General features: G+C 36.8%; 1 protein-coding gene across 2 annotated transcripts in view; it reads right to left on the bottom strand.

Annotated features, from left to right (window-relative positions):
* PARD3B (par-3 family cell polarity regulator beta) overlaps window positions 1-16,287 on the bottom strand; it is a 1,062,783-nt gene that overhangs the window by 253,713 nt on the left and 792,783 nt on the right. The gene's annotated exons all lie outside the window — the stretch shown is intronic.

The raw sequence follows: 16,287 nt of genomic DNA, 5'->3' as shown, positions 1-16,287 counted from the left end.
CTACTGCAGAATAAAAATGAGTATCTCAGACAATGAAAATATTCCTTAGCTTATCTATAAATTAGATGGCAATGAATATTCAGTGCCCATTGCCCAAAAGCAATGATAATACTGGCTGAACAGAGAGATATAAAAACTATTATCTTTACAGAAATCAACACCTGCAATATATCAGTCTCAGAATAAATGTGAATATAAACAACACACATTTCTGTGCAGGATCATCTATATTTTATTTGTCAGTCCATGGTCAGTTTTCATAATTCCTATGCACCTTGCCTTTTCATAATGACCTTTAGAAACCCTAAACTAACCAGAATTGTGTTCAAATCCTAAACTCTTCCAAATGTCACACAGTAGAGTATAGCAGGAGATGATATTGCTCATCAAAGTCCTTGAAAGCAATATGCTGGGGATTCTGTCATTGGGAAAGGGATTAAAGGGAAGGTTGACAGCAGCAAGACATGATAACCTGTGAAATCCCTAAACTCTAATAAAACACCAATGATTGACTATGAAAGGTGTTGTTCACAAAAAGAATATCCGCTACTCTGTGATACAGTCTAGACATGCTCTGTATTTAGGACATAGAAGAGTAATTGTGTTTCATGTAGAGATCTGAAAACATTGGTTTGAAATAAAGTTGTACCCTGCATTAAGGCTAATTCACACCTATCTGCCTTGAATGCACTAACAATAGGACAAATAAGAGTCAATGGTGTTGTTCACAATATTGTGTTAAAACACATTACCTCTGCATGTACAAGGTTAGAACACATCAAGCCATTTTTTTTCATGCATTTGCAATTCTTCCATGTTAATGCAAATGAATTCCCTGTTATTTTAATGAAATGAACTCAAAAGCAGCATGTACTAACACAGTTCTTGTGGGTTCCACCCTAGGATTACAGAGATGGTCCGCTAAGGGTGGAACAACAAAGGTGTGCAAGTAAATCCAAACAAAAATAATGACTGAACTTATTACTTGGTACAGTTTAGTATACTACCCTAATTTGAATCAATTTGTTGATACCGCTCAGTTTTAGTTTGTTTCAGTAGATTTTAGGCACGGTACTCGAAATTATAGAACAAATACCAGACCTTATAAACCCCATTCCAAGCATTCCAAATAACAGATCCCATGCAAATTTTTGGGTGCCCTGGTAGATGGGACAGAACAGCCCTGATAAATATAGAAAACCTGCCAAATAAATTTTTCTCTTAAACAGTTGATTTATGTCCCATATAGTGCATATCCAAATACTGTACCTAATAGAACAAATTGACCAGCACATTGTATATACCCAACTAAACAGTATATTACACAATAACCAGTGACCAGCATATACAGCAACCCCAACTGAATAGTATACAGTATTGTAAGGACCCCAATTGACTAACATATTACACAGTTCATAAATTGTCCAGTAGTTACCAGCTTTATAAAGGAACTAACCACAAAAGATAAAAATATTTATATTAATACCCCATGTAGGAATAACTGGGTGACATCGCTTCCACAATTCCCATCTCTGTTGACTGATGTTGCCATGATAACCTCTTTCAAAGCAAAGAAAATGTAACAAATGAAGAATACTATACTCCACTTAAAGAAGGTAAAGGATTACTGTGGCATTTAGGTAGCAGTATTTATTTATCAGTCCATCAGTGAAACCACAAAGAAAAGGTAGAAATCTATGTAAGTGCACATGATATATACTTTGAGAAAGTGAGATGGACGGCTCAAAACATGTCATGAGGTGATGTCACCAGCCTTTTACTGATCTGAAACGTTTGGTGTTCCCAAACCCTGTTTTTACCCAGTATCATTGTGGAGATTTAAAGTCTTTTCATTCAAAGCACAATTGGAGGCGACAATGTTGTAAGACATGTACGTCTGTCTACAGTGATGCTCTCTGACTAATATAGGTGCTATTTCCTACACAGTATACCAAGATGGAATTGGCTGTACTGCCTTCTGTCTGGTTCACCCTATTATTATTACTATGAAAATATCAGACTATAGATTTTATTCAGTCATATTATATCAATACCTTGTTGGGCACAAATGTAGTACATTATTTTGGATATTTTAGATAGAGTTTGTATATCCTTTTTGTTCAAATATTTTAAAGGGAGATGATTATTACCATTTCAGGCAATTTATATATTTTTGTTGACGCTTATTTTTGTAAATTTATCCCATATTATATCAATTTTGAATATCTTTTATTTATCTACAACTTTCCAAACAGATTTTGATACCACCAGCTGTATATCTAATGCTTATGAATTAAGGTTTTCTGAACTAATTTATTGCATCATTTAAACATTTCATTAAAAATTATTATTACTTTATACCTCTGTGGTTACTGGGAGCCAGATTATTAGTTTTGAAGTTTAGAAATGCTTAGATTCGTCTTCACATTATCTTTTACTACAAAATATCTGTGTGTAAGGCTTAATTCTATTCTTCAGTTTATATGAAACACAACAACAGACTCTACTCAAGTCATATAGTTAAGACGACTGTGAAACTGTGGCCTGACCTGTCTGCAATGGAAACAGTTAAACTGAAAAAGAAATACCACATTATACACTGGATATTTCAATACAGTACTTTACATAAACACACGGTGGACTGAACCTTTTTTCAAGGCTCTCCACCAATATGTTGTGAGAGCTTTATTCAATGTGGCAGATTTAATCTGAAGTCATTTACATTTATAGTAGAACAATGACTGACTGCATCTTTAAAAGGCCAAGTCTGCTTAAAATTAAATACAATAATCACAGTATTGCCAATGATAAACAATAACATTACTTGCAGCTTTACATTATGTTTTTCTTTTCTCCCATTAAACAGATAGTGACACTGGCAAGTTTGCAGGTAATACCCCATTCGTACTGCACCAAAATCCCGGGTTTTTGCCGGGCGAGCTCAAACGACCCGGGTCTTGGTGCAGTATGAATGGTACAAGTCAAAAATCCCAGGTCTAAAAACCCGGGTCTTCAACCCGGGATTTATCGAGGGGTAATTCCCGGGTCGGACCCGGGTTGCCTGCACTATGAATGGTGCAACCCGGGTTTTTCAACCCGGGTTGCACAGAAAACAAGCTGATTGGCTGTCTGCCTGTCTCTGGATGATGATGTCATCGGTGGGAGCCCGTGGAAGAAAAAAAAAACAGTCACCTTTCAATGACATCACCATTTTTCAGCCAATGAAAACTGCTCTGGTGATGACTCCCACAAATTGCCAGGGCACAGACTTGTGCAGTATGAATGGGGTCAACCCGGGAAATTCCCGGGTCCGAGATGCAGTATGAATGGTGTTTCTGAGCTGGGACGCTCCGAGCCCCGGCAAAAACCCGGCTTGAAAAACCCGGGATATTGCCGGGGCGGCAGTAAGAAAGCGGTATAAATGTTCATCATTATCATTTATTTTTAAGACGTCATAAAACTCTGCAGTGCTGGACAGTAAAACTTGGTACACACTACAGATTGTTCACCTGATTATCATTTCTATCACACGATAAACGACTGTTAGGCCAGATATTGCATTCGTGTGTATACTTTGTGTACACGATGAAAAAGAGTCGTTCAAAGTACAGATCATCATTTCATTTGATTGCTCGTGCCAATCGCCTTCCGATCCTGCAGTGTGTATGCAGTCACTCAACTGTCTGCCCTGTCATGTTGTCTGTGTTGTTAATGTAGAGAGTGCTGTAGATGGAATAATTCAAATTAAAATTTATAATGACATTGTGGAAAAGTCAAAGCTTATTTCGTATGTAAATCTGCTCTTGGACCAAATAAAGAGCACAGATCTGAAAGTAAATCGTGTATAGTGTGTACATGTGAATTGACAGACTGATTGGAACTTCAGTTGACTGTAAAATCGCTAGTGATAACAAATTGGTCGAAAGTTTTTGTTGTGTGTACCTAGCCTTAGTGTTTACGCCTACGATCATCTTTTATCATACGAAAGCACATCTATAATTTCGTTTGAATTTATAACCGGACTTATCTCAGGCAAATTCTGAAGTATCCTTTATTTAGTAACGACAGTCAAATCTACTAGCGAAACGCGCGTCGGCGGACGCCGCACTCGCTACTCATGTTAAACTCCTGAGCCTTCTATGTCATTTTCTATAAGCCTCTTAGCACTATAAATAGTTTATCTATCAGGGATTAGTAATAGCGGTCACGCGTCTCTGAGGGTATTAGTTGATACTTACCTGTACAAGCGCTAATCACTTTATATAGACAATGCAATCTGGATAATCCTATACAGCATTAGGTAATCCTTACCCACGCTCCTTATGTCCTTATATAGTGGTACTATTTAAGGGAGTGGAGCTAAGATAGGTTCAGTCAATATTCTTTTAGGTCCAATTGTACTCAGTTCCTTATTAGAGGACAATCAACTTTATAAACCCACAAGGAGATTATCATAAATCTGTGAAAATATTATTTCCTAGAACAGATTCTTGAGGGTCAATTGGAATTCATACAATTCTGTGTTAGATTACATGCCTAAGGAACATATTGCACAGATGCAGAATTAGGGGCTATATACAGCATAAGAATTTGGTCAGGGGCTCTAAACCATTAAAATAAGGTGGATCTATTTAAGAATGTAATTAAACAAATCTCAAGATATAAGAGTAGCATCGCGGCTAGACATTTAAATTGTGTCTATCTTAACTGAATTTGTACTCATATTCATGTGTGTCTCAATCATCATTTTTTAATATTTCGCTATTTGGCAATTGTTTTTAATCAGATATGAATAAAGTTTGTTTTTATTATATCTTACATATACATATAAATACAATAACAGTATATATGTCTACACCCATTAAAAGAGTGCCCCAATTGGTCATCTTTTTTCTTCGTTACTAAATAAAGGTTACTAAAACTCTATGACCGGGTGCACTCCTCCTTATTAGTCAATCACACCGCATTAATGGTGTAAGGGATATTTATATAAGTGAAGGAGGTCTAATGGTATACCTGGTGCAGTCAATTCTTTTCTACAAGTGTGTACATTAAATTCTGAAGTATGTATGCACATAGAAGGTTTTGACTCTGTAAACTCTCTATAGAGTTTACAGAGTCAAAACCTTTTCAGCAGATGGTTAAACTTATTGCATCTGGAGAAATTTTCTGTAGTGTGTACCTGGCTTAAGATTTACAAATCGTACAAAATACAGTTCACACATAAAACAGAACAAGTACAGATGAGGTTGATGAAGAAGGACGTGAGACAAGGGCCTAGATTTACTAAGCTGCGGGTTTGAAAAAGTGGGGATGTTGCCTATAGCAACCAATCAGATTCTAGCTGTCATTTTGTAGAAGGTACTAAATAAATTAAAGCTAGAATCTAATTGGTTGCTATAGGCAACATCCCCACTTTTTCAAACCTGCAGCTTAGTAAATCTAGCCCAAAGAGTACAGTGGATCCTGCTATGATCAATAAGGATTGGAAAACAGAACAGGTAGTTTGGCAAAATCTGGTTGGCTTAAGGTTACCTATTACTGCTACAAATAATATGGGCAGAATAAATGTCCTATGATTGTAACCAGTCTCAAATAAATCTTGTCAAGGATAGGTTATTATTTTGTTATATAATATTTTCTTTTCTATTAAATATCCATTTACAGCAAATTTCTCTAATTGCAATGTAACAGGTGAGATGTGCAATTTCATTGGTGAATGCCAGCCAGTGAGACAGTGTAGTTACAGAAAAGAAAACCAGTGGGCCTGATTCATAAAGGAAAGTAAAGCAAAAAAAATTAGTAACTCTTCTTGGTAAAACCATGCTGCATTGGAGGGGGAGCTAAATTTAAAATGATGGGATAGATTTATAGTTGAGGAAGGGCATGTCATAAATCAACTTTAAATTTCAGTGTAAAAATAAAGCTATCAAGTATTTGTGTGCTACATGAAAAAACAGCAAGTATTTAACTTATGTGTAAAATAATAAAGTAATATGCACCCCTTGCATTGCAACATGGTTTTGTCCAGGAGAAAACTTACTCTTTTCTCTGCTTTACTTTCCTTAATGAATCAGGCCCAGTATGTAAAGCAGGCACCACAAAGGCACATTGGTATGCACACAATAGTCATCTTAAAAGGAGTAAAATCAGGTTAAATAAAGATCTTCAACACACTGTAACATGTAAAGAGCTTGTGTGTTTATTGTATATTAATCACCTGCTGATATAATTAACATTCCCTCCCTTGTATTGTAAGAAACTTACCACTTGGTCACAACCCAGTTACTTCACCATTTCTATGAGGCTCTGCTTTTGAACCATTCAGATGTAACTCAGTTAATAGTACACTTTATTGTGCCTCTTCTGTCTTGTATATATCTGCTTTACATTTAAAACGATTTGTTTTTTACATATATAGTTTTGCCCTTTGCACCCAATCATCAGTGTGTAACAACATTTTGAGTGCTCTCGTTGTAACTTCATGTCATTTTTATGCAGCCTTCACATTACATAGCAGTCTAAAAAGGGTACTTTGTGATGAAGAAAGTAAAACAATCTTTCTTTTTCCTATGTAAACCTAGAAGCCTGCATTCCAATGGAATACTGACTATCTTTCGTTCTAACACTCAAAGGGTTAGTCAATGACCATTTCCCCTGCTAGGATGGAATTCTACTATGAGACTTCAAGCAAGGCATTATTTATGCCAGGTAATGTGAGAGGCATACAATGTCTGAGAGAAACAGTCCCGCATTTTAACTTGGTTCCTGACAATTATGTGAATATATGAACTGCATTGAAACCCACCAGATGAATTCAATCAGCACTGTGCAAATATCGCATACATAATCTATTAGTTTACCTCAACGAAACCAGAGCATTGAATTCAAACTGAATGAAGCCATCAGTAATAAAGGGCATAAGACTGATAAGACAATATTAAAAATGCCCAATTGTCTCACACTTTGAGGCAAAAAAAAGTTGACTTTGATTATAAACTGTCATCAGCTTCTTTTTACATTTCTAAATGATGAAAAATGTTGTTAAGTGTGATGGCAGTGTGACTGGAACAGCAAACAGAAAACAGAAACAAACCTGCTTAAAATGCAGAGGCTTGTCTCAGGTTTACATGACTATTTATACAGCGGGAGAACATGAAGTTATAGAGAAGAATTAAGGGGAAATGAAAATAGATACAAAGGAAATCATTCAATCATCTGGTTATATGGCATTTTAAAGCAACAGTGCACTGTACTCAACAACTTGAATTCAAAATAAAATATAGAAAAACATTTTAAAAAGCTATTGATGCTTTTCTTGCACTGGTCCACTGCAGAATCTTCTGTTGGATCCCAGCCTCCGGTGGGTCCTTCCTCCAATGCCATTTTGGAAGAGAGAAAGAAGAGACCGGCTCTGTACCTCACCTTCACTGATTTTACTTAATCGGTGCAGTGGCACATAGCATAACCATTAGACACCTCCCAACACGCTGATTGGTGGACAGTGGAACAGCACGGTGCTACTGTGGTTAGCATTGGTGCTCACAGTGTTGTGGAGATTGTACATTCTCTCCATGTGTGCATGGGTTTCCCTGTTCCCTCCTACATTCCAAAGCCATATTGATATAGGGCAGCACGGTGACTAAATGGTTAGCACTTCTGCCCTACAGCACTGGGTCACGAGTTCAATTCCCGACCATGGCCGTATCTCTAAGGAGTTTGCATGTTCTCCCCGTGTTTGCGTGGGTTTCCTCCGGGTGCTCCGGTTTCCTCCCACACTCCAAAAACATACTGGTAAGCTAATTGGCTGCTAACAAATTGACCCTAGTCTGTGTGTGTGTCTGTCTGTCTGTGTCCGTGTGTTAGGGAATTTAGACTGTAAGCTCCAATGGAGCAGGGACTGATGTGAGTCACTCAATATTATCTGTAAAGCCCTATATAATATGCCCTATATAAATATAGAGTACCAGCAATTCACAATGCTTTGAACAGTCTGGTGGGTGTGACTGCTTACTGACATTTACTATAGGGACGAACACGTTGAGGGAACAATGCCTGAGCACAGAAAACAATGGGGAGCATTTTGTATCTTTATTATATCGCCACCAGAGATTTAGTGGTCTGCCAATTTAGATTCTATAGTGCTCTCTGCATTGCATTGTGTATTGGCCATCAAGGCATTCTCTACATTGTACATAAATCACTAGAATGCTCTCTGCACTCTATTATTGGTCAATAGAATGGATTTTGTATCCCCTCCCCTAAAAACTGCCACCTATTGCCGCACCCCAGTGGCTAGTAAGTGCACCAGTGAAACCCCCCAATATTCCCAGTAATTGGGACAAAAGTAGTGACCATTGGGATCAAATCAAAACTGTCCTGCCTAAAAAATATGCTCTCTACTTAATATGGGTGAGATAGGACAGTATTGTATTTCATTGTAGCTTTTTATAATGTCAGGTTTTCATATATTACATTGGTTGTGTAAAACCACAGAAGGCAAACTACACTCACTTTTTCTTACCACTTTCTGTGCGTGTTTGGGTACTGTTGGCCAGTCTGTATGTGGGAACTGCTAAGCATAATACGTATGTGAACACACTGGGCGCAATTTACACTCAAAAAGTTACCAGTAAAAAGAATATATTTACATAGATATAGATGAGTTCAGCGTATGTGCCAGGTTTACGTCAAGCATACACCCACATACGTATACACATAAGCAGGTCGTAGGAACAAAAAAAGTCTATTAACATTTGTTTTAAGAGCAAAACACACATTCGCTATCAGGCTTAATTTAAATTAACAACCTAAAATTATATAAATTATATAAATCCTATAATATAAGCACGATTAATGAATAAAGCACCTATCAGCTTCAGAAATGAATTTCCAATCAACCAAAAGTGGCTAGCTAATGGTATCAATAATCATCATCATCTAGTCATAAGAAGGTGCAAGGGTCAAATGCGTGCAAGTGCAGTCATGCATGTCGTCTCTTTGTGGGCATGCACAGTGCAAAGTTTCATAATGTCCAACTCACCATCAGGACCATTATTTGTATACAAATGTGTAACCATTACTGGGCATCGGCTACATGTACAGTGATAAAAAAAAATGTTCTAGACAAAATGTAAAAACATGGGATACACTACGTACAACACCCAAGGGTGGTCTCTCACCATAAATTCCTCAGGTGGACCCAAGATACTCAAGTCTGACACTGGCTCACTGTTTGTCATAAGATAATTGTTCTGTAGAATAGTTGGGTTCAGAGCAACACTTCCCATTCAGGAAACGTGGGAGGCCGGAAGAGGGAAGGTTGTGTAGCACAGGAATTCTGCAATAATGTTTGTATTTACACATAAGTCTTTCTTGCTAGTGGAGAACTGTCACAAACTATCTATACTGCCAAGATATGGCCCAATACAGAACATTGTTATACTTATTTTGAATGTAAGAGCTAAAAACACAGATTTGGTGATAACATAAATGTATACACAACCGTCCTTATTTAGCTTTATCCCCAAGTTGGGAAAGTTGGGAGGTTTTCTGTTCACTGCTGCTATGCATGGAAGAGCAGAGGTGAATGGGTGCCTAAGGAGAGGGCAGAATGGGGCAGTCTAGGGCTTCAAAAGTGCTAGGCACACCCAGGGGAGGGAGAGAGAGACGTTGGGAGGTATGTAAAGGCTGCATAAAGACCAAACGATGTATTAAAAAATGGGATATGAAACAGAGTTTGGTTCAAAAGAATTCCTGTTGTTCTAACACAGTCAACAAGTGTAGAATGTACTGTTTAACCTTTTAGTTAATGGATGTTCCATCTTTTTCAGATATTTATACCTTTTAGATATTGGACATGAGCACTGTCATATGCCCCCAACTTCTAGTGCTGTGTGTGTGTGTGCGTCCAAAGCGAATGCTTTTTGCCTGTATATTAAAAGAGGAATCTTTGCTTAGCACAGTGTATATATTATTAATACTCGTGGGCATCAGCTTGACTGAATTTCTGGTTATATATAAAAATCTAATTTTATGTTGAGCGAAGACCTGTATAGGGGTGAGAGAAGTTAAATGCAGGGCTGTTGCAGCCACACTGCACTTACCTTAAAGGGTTAAGTCTGAGGAGCTTTGCTGATAGCCAATAGGAGTACAAAGGGGTGGAGTGTCCTTAGTAGTGATAAGTCCATGTCACAGGAAGTAGTCCTCCCTTTTTCTCTGAAACACCCCCCCCTCCCTCCCTCCATTGATTGTTATATGTTGTATCATTATCACATATGGTATTCTGCTTACCAATCTTGTTTTTTGGCAGGACAGCCGTGTAGGCAGGGGTTAATACATGGTGCAGGTGTTTATGTTGGCTGCAGGAGTCTTCCTTCCTTTGATCCTGTCTCTGTAGGGGGTCATCTGTGCAGGTGCCCTGGGTATTGTTTTCGGAAGCTTACACGTGAGGCCAGAGGGGAGTGGAGTATCGCCAGGAATTATGGGCTGGATGGCCATCCCTATAAGGTGCTTTTATAAGGTATTTTGGTATTGAGCAGGGAAGAGACAACAATTAAGTTGCAAGTATAGTCATAAAAATGAGGTAGATACAAGTACATTTATAGAGGAGAAGGTCCTAACAGAGCTCTCAAAACTGAAAGTGGATAAATCCCAGATGGGATACATCCAAGGATACTAAAAGAGCTTAAAGGGGGTGCTGGTAACACCATTAACAAAATTCTTCAATCAGTCACTATCTACAGGAGTAATTCCAGAGGACTAGAAAAAAGCACATGTAGTCACACTGCACACAAGTGGAAGCAAGGAAGAGGCAAGCAACTACAGACCAGTGAGCCTTACATCAGTAGTAGGAAACTTGATGGAAACACTCTTAAAATAAAGAGTTGTAGAATATTTCAAATCCAGTAATTTACAGGATACCAAACAGCATGGATTTACTGGGGGGATATCATGTCAAACAAATCTTATTGACTTTTTTGACTGGAGGACTAAAGCAATAGATCAAGGAGGGGCTGTAGATATAGTTATCTAGATTTTAGCAAGGCTTTTGACACTGTCCCACTTCGCAGACCATTAAATAAACTTCAAGGCTTGGGATTGGATTCAAAGATGGTGGAATGAATAAGATCTTGGTTGCAGGATAGAAAACAGAGACTTATAGTAAATGGAGTGCATTCACAGGAGGGAAAGCTTACCAGTGGAGTACCCCAAGGATCTGTACTTGGACCAGTGCTTTTTAATATCCTTATTGGAGACATTGCAAATGATATTGCAGGGAAAGTATGCCTTTTTGCAGATGACACAAAGATGTTCAACAGGGTAGAAACCAGACACCAGGAGGGATAAAACAAATGATTGAGGATCTAGGTAGACTAGAGGAATGGTAAAAAGAGTGGTAACTATAGTTTAATGCCAAAAAATGCAAAATTTTGCACTTGGGTCTCAAAAGCCCAAAGGCTATATATAGTATTAATGGCACTATAATGGAAAATACTGAGGAGGAAAGGGATCTAGGAGTCACTATTTCAGGTGACTTAAAGGCAGGTAAGCAATGTAACAAAGCAATGAGGAAGGCAAGTCAGATGATTGGTTGCATATGGAGAGGAATCAGTAGCAGAAAGAAAGAAGTAATAATGCCACTCTATAGGTCATTGGTACGGCCTCATCTAGAATACTGTGTTCAGTTCTGGAGGCCATATCTCCAGAAGGAAATAAATACATTACAAACTATACAAAGAAGGGCAACTTAAGCGGTGCATGGCCTACAGCACAAAACTTACCCGGAAAGACTAAAATAACTTAATATGTATAGTTTGGAGCAGCGAAGGGAAATGGGGGACATGATAGAAATTTTCAAATATATCTAGGGTTTGAACAAGGTACATGAGAGAAACATTCTTCAAAGGAAGAGAAGTACTAGAACACGAGGATATGCACTGAAACTGGAGAGAAGTAGGTTCAGAGGAAATTTGAGGAAAAACTACTTCACAGAAAGAGAAGTGGATAAGTGGAATAGCCTCCCATCAGAGGCTATTCCTGTACATGCTTGGGATAGACATAAAAATATCCTTATAAAGAATAAGGGATCAAATAAGGTTTAAGGTTACCATAGCTTAATAAAACAATGGACAGACTAGAAGGGCCGAGCGGTTCTTATCTGTAATCAAATTCTATGTTTCTATGACCGGTAGCATGCCTGCATCTGCTTTCGTTACCACCACCATTTGTTCAACAATTAATAAAACTGTGACCCTAGTTCGCCAAATTCATTCACTTGTCTGTGTCGCTGTTTCAGGTTTTAATATGCAATTTGTATCTTAAGATATTTGAGGGTGGGGCAGTTTGGAGGAGTCAACCCATTGGCATTTAAAAAATCAGTGATAAATGATCATTCATTTATAATAGAGATCACTATTTTTGTTCACTATTAAAACAAATAATGTTCACTATTTATCGATCAAGCTGTTTTCCCCACAAAGTGAATGCAGAGCACAGCACTGGACCACAGACTCATGTGTATGTACTAGTTATAGTACAGAGTATAGTATAATGTACAATGTTATCAAAACGTAAACCCTCAGTACTCAATAAGGATTAAGAAATTGCTATCATAATGGAAATGCATTGAAAGCGATGGCAGACAACATAAGAAACACAGTATAAAAGTAGAAAGAAAATACAGGAGGCAAAATCACAGGAAAAAGACTAGTCAGTTGTAAAATCTGAACAAATATCACCTATAAAATGTTAACTGTGATGAATAAATGAAACAATAACAATGACGACAGCAGAAAAGGGAACCACTCTTCATAGAGTTCCATAAAAATTAGTAGGAACTATATAATCTTGGACTGCAGTTGGTACAAAATAATTACCTCATTCTGTATTAAGCTGCAAATCCTTTGCAAGGTTTTCATTACGGAATTGAGCCGTAAGTGTTCCCAGTATTACCCCAACCACACCACACAGCAAAACAAATTGACACTGTTGCCACACGTCTATTCATAGTTTGTAGAGTGGTGTAGCAAATGCAACTCAAGAAAACAACACGCCTGTAAAACGGCCTATGTAAAATTCTGCCCCAACTCATTGAGAACTTCTGGCTCATTCTGACATCACCTGCTTTATTTGAAATGAGCACTAATATCAGTACCTGCCCCAATGGAGCTTACAGTCTAAATTTCCTAACACATACACACAGGTTAATTTTGTCAGCAGTTAATTAACCTACATAGATAAGGTCCTGTTCAGGAATTGATCTCATGACCCTAGCGTAGAAGTGCCAACCACTGAGCCACCATGCTGCCCTAACTGGGAAAGGGTCTGTTGCTGCACAGCAACAGATGATAACTACTGGGGAAAAAACATGATATATGTTTAGTAATTTTAATAAATATATATATATATATATATATATATATATATATATATATACACATATGTGTATACATACATACACACACACACACACACAATATGTGTACATATGTACCCACAAGCAAAACAATATACATATCAATAAAAAATATTAGCTAATAAGCAAAAGACCTGACCTGAACTCGTATTGTAACATTTTCTCAGTATGAAAAAGATGGCAAAGTACATTTATTTTAAGATGCAGATTGTTTCAACGCTGCAAGAATGTTCTCTTATATTAGGGTGCGATTCTCTGTTTCTTCAGCTGCTAAGTGTCTGTATATATTAACATTTTCTGTAAGATCTCATTGTGTTGGGTGCCTGGTGCCGCACGAATCTGCAACACTCTATATACCCCACGGCACTTTAAAGTTTTAAACTCTGCTTTTTAAGTAGTGGAAAGCACTGGATAAAACATTTGCGGTTACAAATGTCATACGTTTAAAAGTTTCAAGATTTCACTGAAGAGCTGGTTCAAGAACAATGTGTTAATATAATTAATACACTCTATAATGAATAAAAGTATTGTGCACCCACTAGCTCACAAAACACAAAGAAAATACAACTTAAAGGGTATATATTTTATAAAAAAATGTGCACATCCTGATAGAATCAGGTTATGAATCAATCAAACACTTGTTTACAATACTGCAGCATGTGCCCTAACATCCACGTCTTGTGGTCCACAGCCCAAAGTATAAAGGTTGACACTCCTGCCCCTATGGGGCATCTTCCTATGGATTCTTGTGTCAAAGCATTAGGCCAGAGAGTTCATAGAGCCTATGCAACAGTATTATCCATGATTGGAAGGGGATGTCATCCCAACCAGCATTCAGTATATTCAGCCACCCATGAAGTAATCCACTGCCTGAGCTGTGTGAACTCTTCCGGATGTGATGTGATACACAGAAATCAATCATATACTTGATATAGATATATATATATATATATATATATATATATATATATATATATATATATATATATATATATATATATATATATATATATATAAATAATCAATGCTGCCAAAGATTTCCAGATGTACCACTGTGGTCCACTCATCAAATATTTTTACCAGCAATACTTCTCTTAAACATATTCTGGAACACTCTGACCTGGATTATCATCTGTGCTTAGCAAACCTCCATATAATTTGCTCGGTTTGTTGATTATCATTGTAGCTAATAATATTGAGCCCTGTCTTTTTTTGGTTGCCTGCAAAATACATCAGACAGACAGACAAACAAGGGTCAAACTAGAACGAGTTCTACATTAATTGTTATTAATACAAGAGAAATTCCTTAATTTTCATGGATCTCTCTGACAAATTACCTTTTCTACCATTATGAAAATAATTCCATTGAAGAGCATTAAGGCCACCCCAGGACATATACTTATATAGCATGCAGACTGTGACAGAAATATTGAAATGAGATATAAAATGTGCAGTATTTATCAAAACCACTGTGCATTTGAAGACTTCAATTATAATTATAAGGTTTAACTATTCTATTAATTTGCCATTCAGCTATTTCACTGAAAAACATTAAGTCAGTAAACACATTTGCATTTGAATTAGAATAACATTATCTATAATATTAACATTTCAACATAAATCATATCCATTACAGGTTAGGGATATTCCCACAGGAAAATTAGTTAGCATAAAAAAGGAACTGTCCATCATAGTCGGTCAATAATTATTTTTTTTTAATTATCTATTAATAATGGACGTCAAACTGCATTCTGGAGACAGTACTGACATTCTCCTGCTAATGTGAAATAAGCCAGGGATATAGAAGATGAAGATAGAAATGATGAAGAATGAGGAGATAGAAAAATTGGAGATATATTATTAGAATTAATAGAAATCATGTTTTCAGATGATGACTAGATGTGGACTACAAAAAAAATGGTCATAAACACTTGCAAAAATATATCTACAACAATGCCTTAAAACCCTTTGGATCCTTCATCAGGTGTTTGTCAATTGAACCTTATTAAGAAATGAAGGTATTCACATTCTCCAAGGCAGTTTACAGCAACCAGCATTACTATTAATAATAAAATCAGGAAACACTCAGTTACAGGCCTAATTGCCTTCTGGGAAATAATAAGTATTGGAAAACTTCAAGTCTATTCAGTTAGCTAATAAATGATGTCACTTTAATAGGGAGCAATTTGCATGTATCTAAAGGATTCCTTCGTTCTCTAGATCTATAGGACAATGCTGGGCATCATATTTTAGCTAAGAACATGTTAATGAATGTTGCTAAAATGATGGTTCCATTTGGGGGTAATGAGCAAATTCTAGCACAGAAATAGAATTTACTGACAGAAAAGAACACCTTTTTGGGGGAATTATATGTTTTGAGGATGTGCATGAGATTTTTTTTATCCTATATCAATATGTTTGTCCGATGCATCTGTAAATTATTGTACTACATGAGATTCCACCACTACTGGTGTGAGAATTAATTAACGTTGGGATCAGTGGTCGAGGTGGAAATTTAGAAGTGGCAGAATGGAAAATGTAATGTAATTGTAATTTGCCCAGGTTTTGGGCAAAAAACCATATGTTATATGTCTCAATATAACTAAATGACCGTAAAAAACAGAATATATCTAAGCTGTAGCTCCCATTAGACAGGATCTGTACCTGTACTAATTAAACAAAGACTAGCAAAAAATTAGGAGATTGCTAAGCATAGATAAAGAAGTATATAATATCAACATTTTTTCATAAAACATCAGTGCATATAAATATTATATAAATGTATAAAAACCTTCTATGTAAACACTGGTAGAGTCAGATTCATTTAATCTCTTAATAATGATATTGATCTTATATCCAGGTATTAGTAT

The sequence above is a fragment of the Mixophyes fleayi genome, chromosome 7 (assembly GCF_038048845.1).
Source record: "Mixophyes fleayi isolate aMixFle1 chromosome 7, aMixFle1.hap1, whole genome shotgun sequence".
In the NCBI taxonomy this organism is placed as follows: Eukaryota; Metazoa; Chordata; class Amphibia; order Anura; family Limnodynastidae; genus Mixophyes; species Mixophyes fleayi.
This window is presented reverse-complemented; position numbering and strand designations above follow the sequence as displayed.